General features: G+C 34.8%; 1 long non-coding RNA gene across 1 annotated transcript; it reads left to right on the top strand.

Annotated features, from left to right (window-relative positions):
• Positions 1–7732: 7732 nt before the first annotated feature.
• On the top strand, positions 7733–12152 carry LOC129221539 (uncharacterized). The gene is made up of 3 exons (XR_008580525.1): positions 7733–7843; positions 8014–8183; positions 11157–12152. It is a non-coding gene; the product is annotated as an uncharacterized LOC129221539 (long non-coding RNA).

Genomic DNA, 12152 nt, shown 5'->3' with positions numbered 1-12152 from the left:
AAATAAAGCCTTATTCTACAAATATGTTCAAAAAGTGTTATTCTTTTTATACAAGTCTGAAAATATCACACATTTGTTTCAAAATTGATGCCATGATTTGGGAAAGGGTGGCAATGGGGTTGTTTCCTTCAGTCAAAATTAATACTTTTTGTAACTGAAATTGATAGAAAAAGCAAAAAAAATAACGTGGACCTAGAAAATACTTTCATTTTCCCAACATTTATTTTTTTAATTAATTTTTTAAAATGTTCGATCTTGAAAATAAGTCGTGGTCATTATGATGTCACAAATGATGCTTTTTCAGCGCATCTTTCTACTACAATTCCATGTTATGATAATCAAGAAGCGAATTAAAATTGCGCTCTATGCTTGCAAGTGAAGTAAACATGCTGAAATGGTGCTTGGCTATGTGTTCCAGTTTTATGATTATTTTTTTTCCTCCCACCACACTGTCAGCAATTAAAGTCAGTCAGGTTGTCTAATTATTATTTAAATATTAAAAATACATCAGTAGATGTACTATATTAAGTGAGTGTATTATAAAAACATTTGTTTAGTAAACCACAGTTATAACCCTTTTGTATAATAGAGTCATCCACAAGTGATGTCATGCCTTGAGGAGGAAACGGGTGCATGAAATAAAGACAAGGGGAAGAGAGACGGTGACAGAAAATGACATTACGCAGTTATTAGTTTATTAAAAATGTCATGTGACAAGAGGAGGATTTAGGGGAAGTGTGACACTTAGTGACAAAGGAGGAAGGGGGTCAAATGTTTTGAAAGAGCCTGTCATCATTAAATAATAGCCCATTAGCATTCCATCAAAATCTCATTTTATTCCTTCCAAACTCCTTCATTTTATTTCTGAAATTGAGTACGACCCCTGGCTCACTCCAACCACACCACTGCAGACTGCAGCTGAACTATTAAGGATAAAGTGCTTGCGCGAAACAATCCTAGGTAATTTTGTTACCAAGCAGTGTTTTTTTGTTTTTATAAAAGACAAGGAAAATGTTATAAATTCTTAACTGACAAAATTCCAATTGGCTAGTAGGAAATCATATTGTACTGAGAGGGTCAGTTTTTCTCAATCCTGGGATGCCTTGCAACCTCTTGTACTCGTTTTCTTCAGCCTCTACTTCACATGCCCCTCCTTTTTTTCCTTGGCAATTTCTTTCTATTAGGAAGTTTGTGACCTACATTGATCAACTATATCGTTTTAAATGATTAAATGTGGTCATCATGAAAAATATTTCTCCAAATAATGTTGATATTTTTTTTCCTTCTCTTGTTCAATTTTTTTCCTATCGAATGTTCTTTGTTCGTTATTGTTTGAACTTGAACTCGTAATTTTGAATGTGCGGTAATTATGTGCAATTACTCTTTGAGTTGATAATTTTCTAAACTAAATGTACTTAAGTGAAGCCATTAACAGATGTTTCTCATTACGATTTTAGTATGAATAAAAACCTTAAAGATCTCGAAATGCATGCAAAATTACAACTTTTAAAACCACAGCTTTTTATCGTCTACTTGCATGTACTACTTGAATTCAAGAGCTAGTTTGTCCAAAGTGAATCTCAGGTATTATTTGTTGAAATAAATTTAGAAGTATAAACATGCTTTGATTCTAAATGATTTTCGATGTCCAAGGCTAGTAGAATGCTATACATCGTATCCTCTTCGGTCTCAAACTCATGTAAAGGCCCTATTCTGACAAAGTGATTTTATTTTCCATTCCTTTGCATTTAGTTCTATAAAGAATCTTGAAGCACTTATTTATTACATGTATAAGAACAAAGCAGTACGAAAAATAAACTGGTACCGAAGACAACCTATTCATTTAAAAAATTAGTATAAATACATTTTTGCATAATTTATAGCCTATGACACTCAGTAAGAACGCACCTTTCATGTAGTGAAAGAATTTTTCAACTGCAGTAAAACCTGTGAAGTTGACCACCTGTCTAAGTTGACTGCTTTTTTCAGGCACAGAATTAGCCCTTCTCATATAAATCAACCTCTGTAAGTTGACTAATAAAGTGGTCAACTTTCACAGGTTTTACTGTAGGTGCAATGATTCCGGAGATTACCTCAAACATATAAACACACAACAATCCGCCCTCTCTCTTAATAATATTAGTATAGATAAGTATACTTATTTAAGAATGCCTTTTCTTGTTACCCATATTACACGGATTTTCATTTATCCGGATTGCCTTTGTTCCCAGTCAGTGTGAACAAACGAGGTTGTACTGTAAATGACCTTTGAATTTGTGAGGAATAATTAAATCAGTTGGGAAACTGACAACTACTAATTAAATTATATCTCACTGAGAAAGAAGAGTAGAAGGATACACACCACTCTCCTTCCTCTGCTAACAAGTTTCAAAATTTATCAAACATGTGCTTTTACCCCTTGCTATTGAAAATTGATTTCATTATTATTTGTTCAAAAAATCATTTCATTTAAGTGACTTTATTTAAATATTTTATTTATTCCATGATTTGTAGTATTAAAACTCTCTATTTAAATTCAAATTTTAAAAAGTAAATTCACATTTATAACTTTTGATACTTATCTTTCCCTGCAGGAACCATTTTTTGGAAGTGTAAACAGTACCGAAAAGCTTTAAAATTATCAATATTTAAATTGCATCACAAGCATACTCAAAACAAGAAGATTTTTATAATTATATTATAAATGTATTTTTTTACGCTCTTGCAAGCGTTCTTATACATGTAAAAGTGATTTTTTTTTTTTTGACAAAGTAGCAAATGTTAATTTTTTGATTGCACCTTGATATCAATTTGGGAGCTGAAAAAAGATGCGTTAACTACATCTGGAGAAAGTCTTGGATGTACCACAGAACAGTTGGAATGCAATTTCGTTCTTTCTCTTCTTTATTATGATATTGTTTGATTAACAGGGTTTCTGCTTAATCCTCCTGAAAGCTTTGAAACACTGAAAGATCCAAAAATATATATATATGAGAGAAACTTTCAGATCCCCTAAGTATTACAACGGCAGTACGTGCTTTGACCTCCTTCATGGACATAAGACCCCCTATTATGGCTCAAAAGCATCATCTAGCACAACAATAATACAGACCCAAACAATTTTTTTTCCCTCTGCGTAGAACAATTTTAAACTCGCCAAACTGTCCACCTAAGTTTACATTTTTTCGTTGTGACTACTCTGAACAGATTTCATAGATTTATGTTTTTGCTTCAATTTTTAATATGCTACATTGGTTCTTAACTTTATGTACGTTGTGCTACCTTTTCTTGGTACTAGTTATAGTACTATCTGTTATGTAGTAGACTTGTTAATAAAAAAAACTTTGTAAATTATTATATGAATTGGTGTTGATTAAATGAAACTGCAAAGCTTTAAAACCATACATACAAGTTTATTTAACTCGGCTAAAGGGGCCGTGGTAGCCCGATCGTTGGAGTGTCCTGAGTTCGAACCTCGATGGTCGAAGATCCACCGTCGTCATTAAAGGGGACTGGGCGACGTTAAATATGCTCGTAGTCTCAATGTCCTCCAAGTGAAACGATACCTCTGGGGGTGCTAGCACCAGGCAGCTATTAGCTCCTGGACTAGTTCTAAATTCTCATTAACTGTTCGATCCGGTGATTGTGCTGCCATCTATTGGAATAAAAATAAATAATGGAGGCAAGGCACTTATGCAGTCCTCGATATAAATACAGTTGTAGTCAGTTGTGACTCGGAATCGGATATCGGAAACTCGGCTAAAAAGTGCTCGAAACTGAAAAAACCGTCATAAATTCCACCCGTCCATTACAAAGTTCAATCGGAGCCCTTCCAGAGTACGTGAGACTGTCTAGAACTTAATTGAGTAGAAACAAAGACAATTAAAACTCCAATCAGCCTACTTGGGCTGCGTTCGGAAACGATCCACCGGTTACACCGCGTGGTTAGTCCGGTGTGGTTATGACGTATTTGGAATTTCTCTAGGAATTCCGGTAGAACAGCTGTGTTTCCGAACGCTCGTGGTTAAACCGCGGTAGTTCTAGTTCAGCAGCAAACGACACTCCAATCAACGCGTAACTTTCATAGTAGGCAAGTCACGTGCGTTACGATCAAAACATGAAACACGACCGGGTTGACCAACACAGACTTTCTGTGACGTTTGTGATCTCGCAAACCGCTTCCAGACAGCGGTGCCACAGGTTGCTACCAAGTCACCGCCAGAAAACAACCGCAGTGTTTCCGAACGCGGTTAAGTGACGTCACCGGTTCCACCGCAAGCGTTTCCGAACGCTTGCGGTTGCACCGAGGCGACCGATCCGCGTTTCCGAATGCACCCTTGATGATGAGGATTATAGACCGATTGGGCTGAGCCTCCAAAAGTGCATTCGTGCTTTAAAAATGTAAATCAAACACTGCGTAATCTTCAGGGAGCCTCCAAATTAATGTGGGCCTCACTTTTAGTTAGTCGGGCCCCGGGGCTGCCAATATATTTTTAATGGTATAATAAAAAATAAATGAATAAATTAAAAAAAAAAAAACAGGAAAACCTTAGCGGTCGTAAAAAGTTAAAATACTTTTGGTTTCTTTGACACTTTTATTTATAAATGACAATTCACAATTGCTCTAAAATGCAACTTACAACGAGGGCCGACGTGAGGTCATGTCAACTTAGTTGGAGAATAGGGGCCTAGCTCGGAATTGAATTCGTGCAGAGGGAAAATACCCTAATGGTGAAAGGTGTAGAAGGGGGTCTGTGAAAAGAATTTACTTATGTCATTTGTTTCCCCTTTTGCTCTCGGCGACCCTGTTTATAACAATTGGAATAAAAGTGACAAAATATTTTTTTTTCCTTACGTTTTTTCCGTATTTTGTATTTCCGTAATTACTTTTAAAAAAATGCAATTTTAAAATACCATTGAGGAGCATGAAAGACTCTACAAACATTATCAAATCAAAAGTCAAACGCCGCCGAAATGTGATTTTCAAACATTTTTTGACGAAACAAAGTATTCTGTTCGCTGTACAAACTCACGGTTTCGGGCCCCTCAGTTTAAAAAGAAAATAAGTTGATAAAAACCAATGTCGAAAGAATTCCGGTGGTCTCCAGAACCTCCCCCCCCCCTCCTCCTAATGTATCATCGAAGATCGTGTAAAATTTAAATTTTTGTGCTTCAATTTTGAATAACTTTATAAGAGAACAGCCGAATCCACTCCCGCCATAACATGGAATTCCAGTTTCGAAAATTTGCTGTAGGAAAGTACTCGAACCTCTCCCACTTTTTTAACATTCCCAATGATGGTCTAAAACTGTTTTTAAATTAACAGTATCAAAAATTTTCTGGGAAAGTGCCCCGTCCCCTCCTCTTTCTCGGCATCATCAATGAAGAACGTTTTAAATCTCGTTTTTAGTGCTTCAAATTCGAAAATTTTCCGGGGTTAGCCTCCTGAATATTCCTTTTCCTAACATCACTGAAGGTCATCAAAAGTTTCGTTTTTGGAACTTAACTTTCGAGTAACTGCCGGTGCCCTAGTCTTTACCAAAAAAGGCTTTTAAGTCTTCAATTTGAAAATTTTCTGGTGGATGGCTTCGGAATCTATCTTGACTTAAAATCACCAAACATCTTCTAAAACTGCATTTTTAGAGCTAATATTTTTTTTAAAAATTTCAGAGGAGAGCCCCCGAAACCGCTCTTTATAGCATATACTCGAAGATAATTTAAAATTATGTTTTTGAATTTCCACTTCCGAAAAATTGCAGCAGGAGAAACCCTGAACCTACGCTCCCCTAACATCACCAAATATTGACTAAAATTGAGTTTTTAAGACTACAATTTCGAAAATTTTCCGGGGCAGCGGCCCCCTGGATTCCTTGTTTCAGACTCAATGATAATATTTCCATTAACTTTATATTGCTAATACTTTAATGACTCCCAGAAGCCAGAAAGCTAAGTCCTCTCTCTCTCTCTTTGCATTGATACATGCGTTTGAAAAAAAAATTAAGGGGTTGTCAAACTGGTACCCGACCCCTCCCACCAGGTTTTTGACCTCGTATCGAATCTGGGGTTCGTCAGGGCATGGCAGTATAAAAAGGGAATGTTTATAATAGGGCCCAGTAATGTATGTTTGTGTCACGGGACCCATCACGTTCTAAGACGGCCCTAGTTACATCGCTAGATCAGTTTCATAAAATAGGGCAATTAAGTTACTTGTTATGACTGCAGAAAAGGACATACTAGCCAACGAGTCTTTCATTACGGAAATATTCAATCAAGTTCCGGGCATTATAAAAATACTTAAATGGACAATTACAATCACAATTTTCCCCAAAAATAAGGTTTAGCCTATATTGCATCAATTTGTTCACCATTAAAGCACAGAAGTGTTCTTATTCTGTTAAATTTCGCTTAAATAAAACATATTTAGTTGTTAAGAATAATTTCCTCATATTTAAGTGATATCCCAATCGTTAGGTAAAATTTAATATCTATAAGAGCTATGCGGCCGCTACATCTCCTTATGCCAGGGCCGATTTTTTCAACCAATCCGCCACTGCATAGAACCTGTGAGGCTCCACGGTAAATAGTATGCTGTCCTAAGATTTGGACAGCTATTATTATTTTCTAAGATTTTTGTACTTGTGAAATTAAAACTAATATCTGTATTATTTGAAATTTTCTTTGAAAAAAAGTCTCATATCAATAATTTCTAATGCAATCGATAATTTATGCATGTTTAAGAGAAAATATTTGCTTCCATATATAATTTTAAAAAAAAATGAAATTGATTAGACTAGAACCATTTAAACTATTTTCCATGTGGATAGCGTTTTTATTTTCATTCAAATATTATTAATATTCTTTAGTTAAAAGATAATTTTGAAATATGATTTTGTTTACCCATATTTTAAGGAAGGAAAAGTTTAGAGTGTACGAAACCAAAACAAATTGCAGGGTACCGCCACCTCCTCTCATTACAGCTCACAAACAATAAGGAAGGATCCAGCATTTTTTCTTTTTTTTTTGAAGAGGAGGGGCGTCAAAAGGAGTAAATAAGACGTTCGGGTTAAAATAAAGCCCTAAAAGGCAGATTTAGGCTATATTCGTTGCTTAAGAGGAATTCATGAGCCTGGAAAACCTAGAGTCCCTGTGTTACTCGGAGTCACTCCGAACATAGGTCTGACGCACCCTTCTCTCAGAAATGAGTAACAATTTTCTCCAATTTTATACGCTTCAAGTAAAACACTATGATGTTTAAAAACTCTGTACTAACCAAATGCGTATGAGGGACGAGGGGGGGGAGGCATTTCATGTTTCATGCTAATAAGATGGCCTACCCCCGTTTTGGGGACTCATGTTGTGAAAATTTCGTTCTTACTCCTCTAAAATCAGAAGCTAGATCCACCTTTTGTAAAAATGATATGCAAAAAATTTATTTTCAACAAAGAGGTTTTAAAAACTTTTGTACTTGGGTATATTCGCAAAGAGCAACCGCTTACACCGGTTGATTGATGTCACTGATTTGGAGTCCCTATATGAAAACGTAGTTTTTCAATAGGGACTCTACACTGATTAACCGTGGTCCGAATCTTCTGTAACCTACTTCCGGTCGGTCCTTCATTGGTTGTTTGATCCTTACGAAAAAGGAAAGCCCTTGTGAAAAGCACAGGATTGATATCAGTGAATGGCAACGCAGAATTTTTGTGTATATTTTTTTTTTTTTTTCATTCCGCGTCTTAACGCGTAGTCAAAATGGTAGATATATTGAACGGTAATTGTCATTCTTCGTTGAAAATTGAATGCATTTTCTCCAGTTTCATTCCAAATTAATAAAATTCTCCATGAGGTAAAAAATAAATAATAAACTGTTAAATATTTAAAATAGTGTTCGTGTTCCAATGCGTTTGAAATTAATCTGTTTGGAATTGGTTGATAGGATTAATTCCCTCCCTATCAATCCTTCTTTTCCATGTAATACCTTAAAATTGAATATAAAGATAAACTTTTTTATTTCAGATGCGACGATGGAGAGTTCATTCGGAAAGGTAAAATTTGGAATGGCTACTAAACCAAGCAAAGCTAAACAAAGATATATTGCTCGAGACTATAAAGGGATGTCAAAAGATGATCTACGTCAGGAATTGCGGAAACGTGGTATAAAGATTAGCGGTAAAAAGGCTGATTTGGTATGTCTTGCATTTCTAATGTCCAAAGTTAAAATATGTAATTGGAAACAATAATAATTATCATTAAAAAAAATCATGTGCAAAGCAATGCCAGAGGATAATGTTTGTCTTGTACTAAATTTCATAGACTGGAAAGTGCAAATGAAGTACTTTAAATACTTTGATGTTTCTAGAATCCTTTTAAAAGAATTAGATAAGCCTTTGAAATTACTAAAGCAAAGTGTGCTCCATTTTATTTCATATCAAGTATTAACGATGAATTGTCCAAGTGGGCAGTATGTTATTCTCTTGTTACCTTTTTTCTAAATCTGTACACCATTTCTTTTGAAGAATTTTTTACTGTTGATCATTTTGTATTTAATTCATTGTTTATTTGTGGGTGGGTTGGAGGCGTGATCAAAAACTAATTGCATTGAACCAACAGCCAATGTAAGCAAATAACAGTGCATAGTCTTCACTTCTTGCTGGTTCTTTCTCTCTGAGGACTGCCATCATTGATTTGACAAGTTGAAAACAATTTTTACTCTGTAATATTTTAATTTTCAAAAGAGTATGTTTTCCTATTTCTTTAGTTCCAATTACCCTTTATAAGGCTTCAGAATGCAGAATTTTATAGTCTTATTTTAGAACTCCCTAATATTATAAATATTCTATACCCCACTTAAAAGGGAGTCTTGCATCTCTCTTGATACCATTCCCCTCTTAAAGCCAATTCAAGAAGGACAGCAGGCAAACACATTAATAAACAAATGCAAAAAGTAAAAGCATGGCCTTATGTATCACAGGAAAAAGTCAAAACCTCAAAATAAAACTTTTATCTTTTTAAAGCACCCTTGTAAAAATGTGAATGGCATCATAAACAGAGCCATACTGCCCCTCCCCCCCCACACACACTTTAGTAGTAATTATTAGAATTAAATTGCTGAAATATTTACTTATCAAGATGGATGACTGCTTTTCTACATTACTAAAACTAGAGACGTACCGAGTACTCTGTAACTATTCGGTACTCGGCCAAATTTTGATCAGGTACTCGGCCAATACCGAGTGGTTGCAAAAAATTTAATATTGTTAAAGACAGATATTACAATTAATAATAAATGCAGGTATATAATAATATACTGCAATTACTAAAAGCACACATGTGATTTTTCAGTATTTTTACTGAATTCAGTATTTTTTGAGAGCAAAGTATTGTATGCAGAAAAAAAGGAGGGGGCATTGGAAGTTAAATTCAATATATTCCAGTTAATTTCATGCATCCAATTAAAATAGTCTGCTATATAGACACAAAAATACATAGGAGAGCTTTCAGTTGTAGTAAAATATACTAACAGTGCTGTGTTAGTTCACACAGCCAAGCAATTTCAGTATTTTTCTTTCTGTTTGAGTCACATGTCTGTAAAAGTTCAAATTTACAAGCCAAGGTTACATTTTAAGAATAATGAAGTTTATATTGCTTTAATGTAATAAATCTTAATTTTAATGTCCCCAAAGTTAATAAAATTTATTTATAAAAAATTAGGCAAAAAAAGGTAAGTATAGAAAATATGCAATTTTTATATCATTAAATTGATTTTTGCTACGAACAAAAATTATTTATAAGGAATAGAAAAATACCTTTGTTTAAAAAATAAAAGCAAACAAAACAACGTTAAAATCAGAAATGTGCAGGAACACTGCAGACACGTGTTTTGGCGTTACAAGGAACGCCTTTTTCAATGCATAAAATGTGAGCTCATGGATTTAAAGACATCCAACAAAAGTTGGATTTTTTTTGTCGAATGTCTTCTCATTCATTAGCTCACATTTTATGCCCTAAAAAAGACATTCTAATAACGCAGAAGCAGGTGTCTGCACTGTTCCTGTATTTGCTTTTAAAAATTATTTATGTTTAGCGGACTAAAACTATAATAGATTGGTATAAGTTGTTTTAATTCTAACTTGATTACTCATACCTTTTATTTATTTGTTTATTTTTTAATTTTAAAAATAACTTTTTTCTAAAAATTTTTTACACAAGCAAAATCTTTTAAATAATGCATAATTAAATTTCAGCTGTAATATTGTTTCAAAAACTATTATATGTACATGAAGGTCTATACTACTATTCCGATGAGTTCAAATGTACCACGTATATGTCGGTGGTTCTTCTTAAAACATAATTGGTACTCAGTAACTCACAACTCGGTACTCGGCCGAGTAGTGAAAGGCCGAGTACTTGGTACTCGGCCAAAGTGCTACTCGGTATCTCTCTAACTAAAACTAATATGCACATAGTTAATCTATGGATGTTTCCCAAGAGTGATGGCATAAATCCCCCCCCCCCCAATGTTTTGCAGCATCCCCCTAGTAGTGCAATTTTCTAATAAATAATTTTAAAACATCTACAAAATGCCAATGGCATAGTCTCTGCCATGAGCCATCAATCCCCCCTCCCCCTCGGGTCGTCACCCATGCTTTAGCTATCATTTTTAAGAAAAATACTGAAATATTTTCTTAACAAAATTACCTACATGGCTGTTCTATGCAGACACTTTTGTTACGAATGCTCATCCCAAGAGTGATGGCATCCCCTCACAATTTCACAGAGCCCTCCCCCCCCCCCCCACAGTTTAGAATTAAGTAGAAAGAAAAGGTGAAAACAAAACAGGCATCTCTCGCTGTGCAGGAGACCACAGTGACTAAGCAGGGGCATGCACAGAAATTTGGGAGCCTGTCTCAAACGACTCTTCCCCTCCATATTGTTTATCCCTACTTCTCTGCATATATTTAATCCATCATTTTGAAAATCTCTTTTCTCCTTTGGGTCCAGTCTAACAGATGTCCCTTCTCCCCCCCCCCTCCTTGTGCACGCCCCTGACTGTAAGGTTAAAAAAGCATTTGCTCTGGCATCTCCTTGCACCTCAGTTTTTCATTATATTTTTTCTATGTTTTACTCATATTTTTTAAAACTTAGTATTTTATTTTCAGGCATTCCTTTTTGATGTCTTATAATGAGTATTGGGACTAATCTAATGCTGGTTTACTTTGCAGACTATTTTTTTTTTTTTTTTTTTTGAATTCTGCGTCGCTGACTGCTGATAATAATTCTGCTGCTGGGCCCGGGTCTTTCATTTATATTTATATAGGTAATAGTAAAATGACAGGAGTAAAGTATATAATCATTTTAAGACATTTAAAGAATATGGTACATCTTCAATAAGTTCCAGAATACCAATTTCAATTTTGTTTCACTTTGACAAATACTGGAAAATGGCTTCTCAATCTCCCCAAAATGTTATCTTTTTCTGAAGTAGCTAGTCAAGCAAACCTATTTTTCTCTTGTGGCTTCATAGAATTGGTTTGCCTTTTTCAACTTCTTACTGAAATGTGCTTTTGGTGCTTCATGTTTTTTTTCTCTGTTACAAGATCCTTTACAGAAAAAGGTCCCCTAAAAAGGATCCCATCATTTGGTCTTCGAGAAAACTGCTGCATGAACTGAACATCAATTGTTCTCAAAAACTAAATGGTGGTCTCCAGCTATAAGGTGGGGAAAGAAAAAAAAATCAAGTCAAAAAGTTCAGAATAAAGGTTTATCTTAAACTTTTGTTAGTATCAAAATAAAACAATCAATGCAATGCCTACTGTGTTGATCCCCCCCCCCCCCCCACATGTAGTACATATCTTCGCCTCAGAGCAACACTAAGACATCTAATCCCAGGAATAACACTAAGAGCCGCTCTGAAGAGATGATATTCTATTTCAGATTCTTTTTCTTTTTTTTTTTTTTTTTAAATTTTGTGTAGCTCTGTAAACTCGATTTTCATCAGCTAATGAACTCCACTACCTCTGCATCTTCATTTGAAAAAATTTGCATGCTATGCTGCTGTAGGCAGTTTGTTTCTAAGGTTATTTTGGAGCTGTTTAATTTATTAGACAGGTAAAAATGGAATAAAATTAGAAGAAGAAAAAAGTGTACTCTTTCGT

This window comes from Uloborus diversus, chromosome 4, assembly GCF_026930045.1.
Source record: "Uloborus diversus isolate 005 chromosome 4, Udiv.v.3.1, whole genome shotgun sequence".
NCBI lineage: Eukaryota > Metazoa > Arthropoda > Arachnida > Araneae > Uloboridae > Uloborus > Uloborus diversus.
This window is presented reverse-complemented; position numbering and strand designations above follow the sequence as displayed.